Source organism: Camellia sinensis, chromosome 3 (genome assembly GCF_055761805.1).
Source record: "Camellia sinensis isolate YWXY chromosome 3, ASM5576180v1, whole genome shotgun sequence".
NCBI lineage: Eukaryota > Viridiplantae > Streptophyta > Magnoliopsida > Ericales > Theaceae > Camellia > Camellia sinensis.
Window position 1 is genome coordinate 52250149 of NC_138963.1, and position 12186 is coordinate 52262334.

The 12186-nt window shown below is 33.4% G+C and overlaps 1 pseudogene across 1 annotated transcript; it reads right to left on the reverse strand.

Moving 5' to 3' along the window:
* Nucleotides 1-806: 806 nt before the first annotated feature.
* LOC114312203 (chitinase 2 pseudogene) lies at nucleotides 807-1963 on the reverse strand (annotated as a pseudogene). Its single transcript, XR_014363872.1, has one exon. The product of XR_014363872.1 is annotated as a chitinase 2 pseudogene (transcript).
* Nucleotides 1964-12186: the final 10223 nt, after the last annotated feature.

The window sequence follows — 12186 nt, forward strand, 5'->3', positions numbered from 1 at the left end:
TAGAAATGCATTTACAGACAATACACTCATGCAATCAGTTTAGGATTTCCTCCTAATCAGTTACTTATCATATTCGGTCACAGTTTAGCAGTAATCAGAGGTGAGGGTTGTCACAGAGCCCGTTCGGTAGTGTTTTTGTTTTCGGTTGTATATTATTGAAAATGTTATTTGCATAGAGATCACTTAGAAAAATTAAAAAGTATCACTTTGACTCTCGAAATTATAAAAACGTACAAATAGACCTCCTAAACTATTGGCGTGCTTATTTTGATCGTTTCTGTTAATGGTCAAATTTATACGTTTTTATAATTTAAGGGGTCTTAGTGTAAATAACCCTTATTGAAAATTGATTCAAAAAAGGTTTTGCAAATTATTTTAAAAAACCATTGTTGAAATTTTTTTTTTCTAAAAATAGCCATTTTAAGATTCCATTAAACACAAGTAGAAATAGAGTTACAACATTTTTAAAGTATATTTTATTTTGCACCTCTGCATTTCACATCTAAATTCCCATTTTGCTCTTGAACCTTTTAATTGTTTCTACCAATTTTTAGACTTTGAATCAAGTTGCAATTGGATCTATTTGCATAATGTGGTTTGGAAAACTAATAGAGAATAAATAATCTACATTTTATAATTTAGTCCATCCATTTTAATCCTAAATATCCTTATACTTTTATCAAAATTATGTTTTAGTCCCCCTATTTCAATCCCTTTGTCAATTCTCCAAAAGAACATTATAGGCTATGTCCAATTGCTAATTGAGTTGAAATGTAGGGAGTTAATTGGTACAATTAAAATACACAGGTGCAAAGTGAACCAGATTTTTGCTAGTGGACAGTCGGACCATGAAACAGTACATAAGAGAAATTACAGAACATCATCACTTGCATCGAAACCATACAACGCCAGACCATTTTTCACATATTTGGAACTGACTAGGCCACACAACCCATTTCAATGGTAGTAAATACATACTAATTGGCTAACAATGCCTGTGATTGCTTCTCATAGCTAAATCCTAATCCTTTTGCCTTGGACTCATCAGCACACCAAACAAAAATCCCATGAAGTTCTTGCTGATTCTTGAGCCTACTGCAAGCGGAAAAAAACCCATTTTCCGGTGACAACCCACCGCTTCCATCACTGATGAAGCTCACCAAGACCTTCCCTCCATTGTAATTAGAGCTCTGAGTCTGAAAATAGGCCATAAACTGAGAAACATTGGTACTCAGATCATAAGCATAAAATTGGAAATTGACATAGTCTATGAGATTGCCATAGCTCTTCCACAAGGCCAAGTAATGACTCTGAACTTGATCATCATCAAATGGAGCTATAGAAGCAAAAGAGATGAGTCCATTTTCTTTCATTTTGGTTATAAGCTGTCCAATGCACTCTGCAAAGGTGTTTGGATCGGTGTTGTTGAAGTGTTCATAGTCGATGTCAATGCCATCTAAGTTGTACTGTTTGATGATTTGTGTGAGTGAAGCGATGGAATTGGAAACCCATGAATCTACTGAGGTGGGACTGAAATACGCTTTGGAATCTCCCACACTGTCTCCTCCTAAGCTCAGAGCCACTTTGACATTGGAGTGCTGGTTTTTTATGGAGGAAACTTGAGACGGGCTGAGATTATCGGTATCCCAAAAGATGTTGAATTGGCCATTGGTGGGAGAGGGAGAAGAGGTGGAGGTGTAGTCGATGGCAAAGGCGAGGATGAAGTGGAATTCAATGTTGGGATTTATGGGCACATCTGAGAATTTGACATTTTTGAACTCTGCTCCTATGTATTCTCGGAAGAGGCCTGAGTTTGATGATTGGGTTGGTGGGAGGAACAAGACAGATTGAAGAATGAAGAGGGTGGTGATCAGAAGAAGCTTGTTTATCTCCATAGTTGATGATAGAGTAGGTCTGTTGGTGGTTCTGTTGAAGTTGAAAGCTCTGAGGATAAGCCATTTTAAGGAGATGAGGAAATGAAAATTAATTCGTCTAGGAACTGATTTATTTTTTACAAACACATGTACCCAAACAAATAAAAACAAAAAAAAGAAAAAAAAAAAGATAAATTGGGTTGATTTGTTAGAGTGATTTTTTTGGATTTTTGGTTAAAATTGTATTTTTCCGAACAAGGTCTATTTTTTACTAGTTTTTAAGGCTGTTTATATATATTTTTAAAATTTTAAAATTGATGTTGAAATATTTAGGGCAGTTTTTATTTTAAAATTTATTCAAAATTGGAACTCAAATTTTACTCTAAAATTTAATCAAAATTGAGTGTATGGTATAATTTTAAAATTTAATTTACACATAATTTAAATTTTGAATGATATTTTGGATTTTTTTTTTTTCTTCTAAACATGTAATATTTTATTGTTGTGAAAAGCATCTTTATGAGAATTGTTAGACTTTGTGGCTCACATTTTTTTTTTGTCAACAAAAGGGTGCTACCTACGTGGAATACCAAAAGTCAACCCAAAATGATGGGGCACGTCAAACCTTTTGTCTAAGACTAGACTTTTCATAAGTGGCAATTAAGAGCTCAATTATGAATAAGAGTTTGATTTTACAAATGGAACACACATAAACAAAGAAAATAAAGAATGAATACATAGAAAAATATAGAATAAATGTTTTGTATAGAGAATTTGGTATAGACTGATATAAGTTACTAATTGGTCTTTTCTTCCACTCTCTAACTTCACCACTCAAGTGAAATTCCAAATTCAATAAATTCATATTTCAATTTCTTTTGTACAGATGAGTAGGAACAGAACAATTAATCTAATGTCAAAGACAAAAAAAATACAAAAATAAAAAAATGTCAAAGACAAATAAGAAACTGAATGGCATATAATTTTTATTTATTTATTTTTACTTTTAGGACAAAATCCACTTTAATCCTATAGTTTAGGTCAGGGCCACTTTATCCCCTATCATTTTAAAATGAATAAATTATAAATACACCTCCTGAGATTTACTTAAAGTACGAATTGTCCCATATGGTTTGGAAAATTACAAATACCTCACTGTCAAAAATTTTTATTTAACATAATTAATTGAAAAAAGTGAAATTTCTAACTGTTCACCTGTACAATAATAAAATTATCTAAATTATTAATTGAAATAAATTTTAACATTATTAAATACCGTTAATTAATTTGATTATTTATTAATAAAAGAGTCTATTTGTTATAAAATTAGAAACCTTAGAGAGCATAATGTAATTTCTAGAACCACAAAGAATAATTTATAATTTAAGTAAGTCTCAAGGGATATATTTATAATTTACCCTTTAAAAATAATCACTCACTCCCTTACAATTTAGGACTAAAATGTAACTGTTACCTTTTTTGTTCAAATTAAAGAAATTTGTAGTACACTTTCTTTTTAAATTAAGATAAAATTAAAATACAAAAAGACAGTTCTGCCTTTCTATTCATCTTTCAATAACCAAGCCCAGATTAATTCAATTAAAAACAAATCAATTTCATTAAATCACCTAATTTATATATATATATATATATATAACATCAAATTATTTAATACTGTGCTTGGTTAAGGGATTTAGGAAGAGATTTGAAAAAGAAAAGAGAAAAGATAAATAAAATATAAATAAAATGTACATATATTTCACTTAATTTTATAAAAAAAAAAATTTCTTTTCTTTTTCTAAATTTATTTTCAAATCCATCAACCAAACACAACGTAACGATGATGAATCATTTGACGAATCTGAAAAACCAATAGTGGGTGGCCTTCATAGGTTTTGAAGAACCAATAATGGGTTATCAAGTTTACTGGAGGAGAATCGCGGCGATGATCGGAAAAGGGAAAGGGGCAGTGGCTGTAACAATCCCGACCTATGATTAACGTTAATCCATGCTTAATTATGTCTAACAAGAAATTAATGTGAAAATTTGTACCATGTGTTGCTCTATTTGTGTTTATATCTGTTTTACGTAGAAATATATGTTCATGTTTTTATTCGATTTGCGAATTGAAGGCCTTATTGGCATCTGATTCAGAAATTGACTTGATTTGATGGCTTATTTGATTAGTCTTAATTATCTACCATTAGACAAGCCTATATAAGGCTTCTTGTGTACTCCTACTCATTCTTTTCCCTCATATCAACACATTTTGAGCTCACACACACACACAACCAACGTGAGAGAGGGAGAAATGAGAGAAGTTGAGCTCAAATTATTGGAATTATTAGAGACCTTGTGAATTTAGACTTGGGAACTCAATGATCAAACTTCTAGCTCTCATCTTGACAAGTTTAGGTAAGAATCCAACCATTTGTTTGGACAACTATGAAATGTAAGACAAGAACTCTAGAGATTTGAGTTGATTAATGTAAGAATTATGTTAGAAATGAAGAGTATTGAGCCATACCATGCATGCATGCATATTTTCTCATATTTTGAGTTTAATTTCCAAGAATTCCCTCATGCATGTTTTGAATTCACCTTAACTTTGGGAAACCATCAGGTTTTGTGTTGTTTTGTAGCATTTGATCATGTTTTGAGAATATTAAGTTCATAGAAATTCATGCATGTCACGGTCATGGAACATTCATAAATTTTAAGTTGATTTTTTGTACAATTGGCAAGCTATTGGACCATGATTTCTTGAAATGATCCTTAATTCATGATGTTTTATGAGTTGCTAAGTGTTCTTTCAAGTTTTGGCCTAGAAAAATCGAGCTTTGATGCTTTAAGATTCAGTTTTGAAGCCTGGAAGCAATTCTGGAAATTCCAGAATTCTGCTTCCACGCTCGAGCGACGGATTCCACGCTCGAGCGACCACTCTGTGTCTCACACTTCTGCTTGAGTGACCAAGGGCTGGCTCAAGCGTGAAATGCATGCTTCCAAAAGTTCTTACGTTTTGCAGCATGCTCGAGCGCAGCGACAACAGTTGCGCTCGAGCGACGGCATGTCACTCATGTTCGAGTGAGTGTCGAGCGGGAAAAACAAGCAACCAGTACTGTTTCAAAGTTTACAGACTGCTTGAGCAAAGAAAGTTGCACTCGAGCGGATCCTTACATTTGCATGTTTGCTCGAGTGAGGAAAGCCACGTTCGAGCGTGGACCCTGTTTTCAGCAAATTTTGAAAAATGTTTTCAAGAACAATTTTTGCATCCTCATTCCATCCTAGGCATTTCTAGGCCAAGATCAATACACTATAATGAGGATAAAGGCTAGAAACACACTAAGAACAAATGAAATAAGTTATGTACAATCCGTGCATGTGTTCTAATGTATGTATCTGTCATGTTATGCAGGTCATGCGCCTCAAGTTAAGCGAATTGCCTACTCTACTCATCTATTTGGAGCCACTGGTTATTTGTGAGTAATAACTTAGTAAAGTTATGTTCAAGTTAAATTATTTTTTTGTATATGGAATAAGATCTGTTCTATGAAATGTCATGTTTAATACTATGAATGATTGTCCAACTCTGACAAGTGTTTGTGGTATTTACACTATGATTCAAGTATGCTATATGTACCCGGACCGGAGGTTCTTTTATGGAACTAACAAGCTATCTGTACAAGGCTGGAGGTTCCTTTATGGAATTGAAAAGTTATCCGCTCCTAGTCCGGAGGTTTTTTTATGGAACTGACAAGTTATCCATACCCAGCCGGAGGTTCCTTTATGGAACTGACAAGTATAATCTATGATGCTCTGTATATGATCTATTAGCGCTAATAGATAAACCATGTATGATCAACCATGAATTCTGAATTCTGTATATGATTTGAATAAGAATACGGATGTGAACTAGCTTAGTCATGAGACATCATTCATTTAACCATTTACTATGTTATTATTCATTGGGCTCCCGCTCACTATTTATATTATGTATGTAGGTGATCAGGTACATGACCATGCTCATAGTTGAGGACCTGGCATCTTAGTTTTTGTCAGTCTATCTTTGCACCTCTCAAGGAGGTTCCAGATCAAGTCAAGTCTAGTGGTTGTGTTGTTATGATTGTGTAAGATTTTGTTTTTTTTGCTCCCTGAACAAGTTTATCTATTTTTATGTACATGATGTGACGTGTAAATACTATATCTTTTGACGTCACTCGTATGTTTATAAAAGTTTAAGATTATCTATCCCATGTATGTCTTCACAGCTCGATGGACCATGTATATTTTAGGTGTTTACTTCCGCAGTCCCAATTATACATTATTATGTTATGAGGCCTTTGGTAATCCAAGGATTACTGGCCGGTTACGACGCTAAACCTATAACGGCGGGTTTGGGTCGTAGCAGTAGCGGTGGTCTGAGTATTCATTAATTAAAATTCTGTTTTCAATATTTTAATTTTTGAAGTGTTACATAAATATTTTTCTGTGTGGAATTAATTTGTTTAAAAAAATTATTTTATTTTCAAATTAATTAGAAATAAAAGTTACAATTCTTGTTTCTTTTATTTTTACAAAATTTAATTATGTGGTTTTGGTTTAAATTTTCTATGTAGTGTAAAATTCTAATTATAATTTTGTTTTATAATTTAGAATTCATGGCTACTGAAACTGGTCAAACTAATGCTCAAATAAGTATTGGTATGGTGACTGCAATTGCTACAACTCCTCCTCCTGTTGTGACTATGTCAGTCAATCATAGTGAGAAGCCAGAGAAGTTCTTAGGAATTGGTTTTAAAAGATGACAATAGAAAATATTGTTTTATCTTACTATTCTCAACCTAGCACGTTTCCTCCATGAGGATGCTCCTACTCTGAAAGAGGATGAAACCGATCGGCAAGTGGTTGTTGCGGTCGATGCTTGGAAACATACTGATTTCCTTTGCCAGAATTACATCTTGAACGAACTTAACAACACATTATATAACGTCTACAGTCCTATCAAAATGGCAAAGGAACTTTGGGAGTCTTTGGAGAAAAAGTGAAAAACAAAAGATGCTTGCTCAAAGAAATTTGTGATTGGCAAATTCCTGGATTTTGTGATGGTTAATTCTAAGACTATGATCAGCCAAGTTCATGATCTCCAACTCATTCTGCATGACAGTCATAGGCATGTCTCTTAGTGAATCCTTCTAAGTTGCTGCTTTAATTGAAAAATTACCACAAGGCTAGAAGGAATTCAAGAACTACCTCAAACACAAGTGCAAAGAAATGACTTTAGAAGAATTGATTGTGCGTTTGAGGATTGAGAAGGACAACAGCAATTCTGAAAGGCAGGCCAATAAGCATCCAATAAAATCTAAGGCTAATGTGGTGGAACATGCTCTAAAAGCAAAGAAATGAAAGTTTTCTGAAGAAAGTTCCGCACAAGACTCTAAAAGAGGAGAAACTAAAAAGTACAAGTTCAATAGCAAATGTTACATCTATGAAAAAGATGGGCATCCGACCAAAGATTGCCGAAGTAAACGCAAAGGCAAAAGAAGATCAAGCAAGAAGCCTGCTCAAGCCAAGATGACCGAAGTGGACAAAATTTTCAATAGTGTAGATGACATAAATCTTTCTGCAGTTGTTTCCGAGGCAAACCTTATTGGAAACCCTAAAGAATGATGGGTGCACACTGGTGCTACTCGCCACATCTGTGCCAACAAAAAGATGTTCACATCTTATTCTATAGTGGACAACAGTGAACAACTTTTTATGGGCAACTCATTGACTTCTAAAGTTGAAGGACAAGGAAAGATTATTTTGAAGATGACATCTGGAAAGGAACTCACTCTCAACAAAGTGCTGCATGCATCGGACATTCGCAAGAACCTTGTTTCTGGATCTTTGTTGAGTAAAAATAGGTTTAGGCTAGTTTTTGAAAATGACAAGTTTGTACTTACCAAAAACGGGATGTATGTAGGAAAATGTTACATGTCTAATGGCGTTTTCAAGATAAATGTAATCATTGTTGTACTCTCAGTTATTAATAAAAATACATTTTTTTCTTATTTGCTTGAGTCTTTAAATTTATGGCATGGTAGACTAGGACATGTTAATTATGGATTTTTGCATAGATTAATTAATATGGAATGTTTACCTAAATTTGACATTGATTTAAATCATAAATGTGAAATTTGTATTGAGGCAAAATTATCTAAAACTCATTTTTATGCAATTGAACGAAGTATGGAGCCACTTAAATTAATTCATAGTGACATTTGTGATTTTAAATCAATTCAAACTAGAGGTGGGAAAAAATATTTTATCACTTTTATAGATGACTATACTAGATATAGTTATGTTTATTTAATTCGAATCAAGGATGAAACTTTGGAAACTTTCATTCAATATAAGAATGAAGTTGAAAATTAACTTGGTAAGAAAATTTAGAAACTTAGAAGTGATAGAGGTGGTGAATATGAATCACCTTTTAGTGAATTTTGTAAAGAACATGGAATAATTCATCAAACCATCGCTCCTTACTCACCTCAGCAAAATGGAATTGTTGAAACAAAAAATAGGACTTTAAAAGAAATAATGAATGCCATGTTAATAAGTTCTGGATTACCTCAAAACTTGTGAGGGGAATCAATACTTTCTACTAATTATATACTTAATAAAGTATCCTGAAAGAAAGTGAATTAAACACCTTATGAAATGTGGCATGGGAGAGTACCATTCTATAAATACTTATAAGTGTGGGGGTGTTTGGTTAAAGTGGCTATTCTTAGTCCTAAAAAGACTAAGATAGGTCCTAAAATTGTTGATTGCATTTTCATTGTTTATGCTAAGAATATTAGTGCATATTGGTTTTTGATTCATAAATCAGAACATTCCGAAATGCATGTAAATACTATTATTGAATCTCGGAATGCATCATTCTTTGAACATGTATTTCCAAATAAGACTGGACAAGAGATTAGTAATAATAAAAGATCTGATGATGCTATTACTAGTCACGATCAAGGACAAGAGCAAGAGTTAGATCAAAATGAGGAAGAGGAATCTAGGAATAGGAAACGTGCTAGAACCTCAAAATCTTTTGGTCTAAATTTTCTAACATTTTTGTTAGAAAATAAGCCTTTAACTTTCAAAGAATCTATGTCCAGTTGTAAAGCTCCTTTATGGAAAGAAGCTGTAAACAGCGAAGTTGAATCCATCTTGCAAAATCACACTTGGGAATTAGTGGACTTACTATCAGGTTGTAAACCTCTTGGGTACAAGTGAATTTTCAAGAGCAAAATGAAAGCGGATGGATCAATTGACAAATACAAGGCAAGACTTGTGGTCAAAGGTTTTAGACAAAAAGAAGGTCTTGATTACTTTGACACATACTCACCAGTTATTAGAATAACATCCATTAGAATGCTAATTGCCATTGCATCTTTATACAATCTAGAAATTCATCAAATAGATGTTAAAATAGTTTTCTTAAATGGTGAGTTAAATAAAGAAATCTATATTGAGCAACCAGAAGGATTTTCAGTTCTAGGAAAAGAAAAGAAAGTGTGCAAATTACTTAAATCATTATATGGTTTAAAACAAGCACCAAAGCAATGACATGAAAAATTTGACAAGGCAATAATGTCAAATGGATTTAAGATTAATAAATGTGACAAATGTGTTTATATTAAAAACACAAACAAAGGTTATGTTATAGTATGTTTTTATGTAGATGATATGCTCGTCATAGGTAGTAATAATGATATGATTAAAGCTACCAAGAAAATGTTGAATAAACATTTTGACATGAAAGACTTGGGGATTGCTGATGTAATACTTGGTATGAAAATTATGAAAATCAGAAGGTTATACTTTGTCACAATCACATTACATTAAGAAAACACTTGATAAATTTAGCAAAGATGATGATCCTCTTGCTAGAACACCTGCAGATGTTAATTTGTTTCTTTTTAAGAATGTACAAGAAAGTATTTATTAATTAGAGTATGCCCAAATTATTGGAAACTTGATGTACTTGATGAACTGCACTCGCCCAGATATAGCTTATGCAGTAAGTAAATTAAGTAGATATACGAGTAATCCAAGAGTAGAACATTAGAAAGCTATTATTAGGGTTCTTAAATATCTTCGATTTACTTGTAACATTGGACTAAATTATACTACATATCCACCAGTACTTGAAGGGTATTGTGATGTAAACTGGATATCAGATACTAGAGACTCAAAATCCACCGGTGGATATGTCTTTACTCTTGGTGGGGCGGCTGTATCTTGGAAATCTTCCAAACAGACTTGCATTGCTAGGCCTACCATGAAATCAGAATTCATAGCTTAGATAAAGTTGGGGAAGAGGCTGAATAGCTTCGCCATTTCCTTGAAGATATTTCAATGTGGCCAAAATCAGTGTCTGCTATATGCATACATTGCGATAGTCAATCAGTAATAGGTAGAGTACAGAGTCATATGTATAACGGTAAGTCACGACACATTTGTTGTCGACATAACACCGTGAGACAACTACTCTCTAATGAAATTATTTCCATTGAATATGTGGAGTCTAAAGACAACATAGCAGATCCACTAACCAAAAGGTTAGCAAGAGAGTTAGTTGAGAATTCATCGAGGGAAATGAGACTTAAGCCTATTAAATAAGAGTTACCACAACGGCAACTCAATCTAGTTGCCTGGAGATCCCAATATCTAAGTTCAAAAGGATAGCTGAGTTGTGTATAACTCAGAAGGATCAATGGGGAGTCAAACTCCTACCCATTTCTATGATGAAATAGTGATGTTTGCAGCATTTTAGGTTAAGTAATATTTTTAATGATTCTTATATCTAAGTATACTTAGTGGAGTATGACAGGATACTCTTTATAAGAATCACCTATATGAGTGTGAACTGGGCCGGTTCTATGAGATTTGTGAAGGGCTGTAATTTTCTAAAGCACTCATGAAAGACCAGGTTGTTCAGAGCCAAAATGAACATAATAGTGATAACTAAATTTTGTTTGGTAATATATTGTATGAGTTCCATTGTCTTGATTTACACAAATGGTTGAACAGTTCAAGACATCATACTCACTGGTTAGCTAGTAAATCCGATAGTGTCTCACAAGGAAAGGTTCAATGCCAAAATTTACCTATCCTTTGTAGAATATTCTCAATTTCTGTACTTTCTGTAATTAGATCATGTTGTTGCATTTTCTCTTTGTCAAATTCCATTCATGTGGGGGATTACTGGAAAAATATGATTTTATAGGCTTATTTTGGGCTAACTTTGAGCTCAAATTTGGATTGGGCCCACATGTCTTTTAAGATGGATCCAAAGAGGTGACGTGTTCCTTGCCGCATAGCAAGTCACATAGTAAAGACGGTTCGTCAAAACCATTTATGAGTGAAGGAGAAGTTGATGTCATTTTCGGGTTCATGGAATGGACAAACAAAGGAATAAAATATGGGTTTCCTTGTAAGGCTTGTCCCACATTGGAAACTTAAGAAAACTTATATATGTATATAAGTTCTAGGTAACAACACTTGGGTTGGGTCCCAAGGGGCACCCCAAGTTTGTAGAAAGGAAGAGTTATGGACAAAGTGAACTTTGGCTCAAACCACTACACACGCACGCGCATGCCGCCACCGTCCTGCCAGCCGAGCCGTGTCGAGTGTGGGTCCAGTTGGTTCTAATATTAATTTTTTGGATAAAAATTTATTTGAATTTTTTCAAAAATTTTTGTGGGAAATTAATTCAAAATTTGCACCAAATTTAAATTCAAATTTTCTATCCATAATTGTGCCTCTTCCAGTCCGAAATTCCCAACAGATAAACTATCTTTTAACAAGTTTAAAACTGCCAGCAATTATACATATTCAAACTACTACAGATCTGTTTAAATTTGAACTATATTTGTTCATTCAAATACCATACATGTTCGGTTCAAAACTGTATCTGTTCGGATAGATCTATTTGGTCACCAATCTGCTATAAATACTAGGCCTTTCTAGCAGATTTCTACATCCTAAAAAAAATTTGAAATTCTCTTGGTTCCCTTCCGGTTTTGCTTCTTTGCATAAATTCTCTTCATACTAGTTTTTAGGAAAAATTAAGAGAGTATAGAACACACGTTTTATTCGCCGTACAAATTGTTTGAAGTGCTACTACAATTTGTGAAAATCATTGTATCTTGAGAGATAGACGTCATTTTTTCGTAAGCACCATAATGGAGCGAATCTGTCTTAAGAACAAAATGTCACATACTCGACTTGATTATTTTTATTATTTTTTATTTCGATAAAATAAATTCTG